Source organism: Mandrillus leucophaeus, unplaced genomic scaffold (genome assembly GCF_000951045.1).
Source record: "Mandrillus leucophaeus isolate KB7577 unplaced genomic scaffold, Mleu.le_1.0 Scaffold130, whole genome shotgun sequence".
In the NCBI taxonomy this organism is placed as follows: Eukaryota; Metazoa; Chordata; class Mammalia; order Primates; family Cercopithecidae; genus Mandrillus; species Mandrillus leucophaeus.
The window spans coordinates 1,948,894-1,950,734 of NW_012101255.1; the positions used below are offsets into that span (position 1 = coordinate 1,948,894).

Here is a 1,841-nt window from a genome sequence, read left to right on the forward strand (position 1 = left end):
AATAGGGAGAAAATCTGAAGACTAAAGTAATTCTAGTTATTTTCTTTATAATGCGCAGGGGTAAAACAGCATTCCTCAACTTTCCATAGAATCTTGGAATTAGAGTCTTAGCATAACTAACTTTCTCACCTAAAAAAAAAAGAACACAGATATGCCCCACAGCCTTCATGTGCAAAATGATCAATAATTTAACTCACCTCTGCAAAGTATAAAGTGCATACAAATGCTATGCAATTATAACACTCATTCTTAAAACAGTATTACTGTTGTTTGCAATGTTGAGCTACAAAATATATGGTTCAAACTGAACTGGCAAAGAAATTTGGAAAGAAATAACAAAGATGGAACATGACTCACTCACTAGGCACAACATTTACATTTCGGTTGTTTTGCCAATGCAGTCATTATATAGATATATTACTTTGAATAAAACAACTTCATAAGCTTATCTAAGTAGGATTCTTGAGAGGAAAAAATCTGATATACAAAACCAGCAAAAATGTGTACAGATACATCTTCTGAAAGCAGATAGACTGTTAATTTAGTGAAAAGAATGGTTTTTAATGTTTTGGCAAAGTCTTTTCCAGCCCAGAGTAAACACAAAATGGGCAGGCTGGAGTGAAATATTTTCACAGTGTACAAAGCAGTTCACATGGATGTTGCCACAGCAAAGTAAGCTGACATGTATTTGAGGTCATTTGCATGAGTCAAACTTTGCAATGAGTAACTCACCTAGGAAGATATAAATTATTTGCAAAAGAAAATGTCTACTAAAGTTGTACTAGCTAGATTTTAAAAAAGTAGATTTACATGGTCTGCTCATTATAGACAAGTCTATTCACAGTATGCTTGACTATATTATATGTAAAATCATATGGCAAAAGAAAATGAAATAACAGAGAACATGGGAAAATATCCCCCACATATGTTTTAAAATGCCCTGCAATTTTTCACATTCAAAATTTTATGCATCTAAATCTAAAAAAATATTATATGGAATACTCTTAAGTTACACAAACTGATAATTTACTGGTTTCTTTTTTACTCTAATAGGAGCAAATTACCACATACTTGAACAAAGTTAAAATAGTTACTATTTCTTTATAATAAATTTGATGTATAATTTACTTGTGCTTTTTGCACCAATTTATAAATACAGTATATGCAATACACAACCAAGACTGACACTGACAGTAATAATTAAATTCAAAATAGCAAATACTTACCATACAAAATAAACAGCAAATACACCTTGTATGAAAACCAGAGCCTTCTGGACTTTGGGGCCAGATTCTCTGGAAACATGTCAAGTGTGAGCACTGGAATCTCAAGCCAGCTGCTAGGGTTTTTCCCTTAAGGTGGCATAAGGTTCAGGAGAACCAAAACTGGCAACAAATAGTTGGACGATTCCACTGCAGTTCTTTCAGGCCTTTAGGATGTACATGTTGTACCTTCACAATGACTCTCGTCAATGATCTTGCCTCAAAATAAATTTGAGTACAGCTACTTCTAACAGGTTTCCGCACATCTTAGGGCGGCTCTCACAGGAACCTTGGTTTAGGTTCTCAGTTTAAGAAGTTTAAGTACTAAGCAACAATCTGTTTCAGCACCTTTTGACCACAACAAAAGCAAAGAAAAGTCCTACATAAATAAGAACAAAGTTTATAAAGTGCTTATGAGATTACAAACATTTCAAATTAGAGCAATGCAAATAAATGTCCATTTCACCATCACAGGTGAATGCAGAATAAATGGGTCACGTTTCTGTCAAGATCTGACATTCCTTTCAAATCAGTAGTTTGGTCCAGCAGAGTTTGCAAAATAAAATTAAAAAAAAAAAA

General features: G+C 33.4%; 2 protein-coding genes across 3 annotated transcripts in view; one reads left to right on the forward strand and one right to left on the reverse strand.

Annotated features, from left to right (window-relative positions):
- IGSF10 (immunoglobulin superfamily, member 10) overlaps nt 1-1,841 on the forward strand; it is a 34,796-nt gene that overhangs the window by 29,692 nt on the left and 3,263 nt on the right. The window lies entirely within an intron of this gene.
- Nucleotides 1-1,841, reverse strand: part of MED12L (mediator complex subunit 12-like) — a 350,848-nt gene that overhangs the window by 722 nt on the left and 348,285 nt on the right. The gene's annotated exons all lie outside the window — the stretch shown is intronic.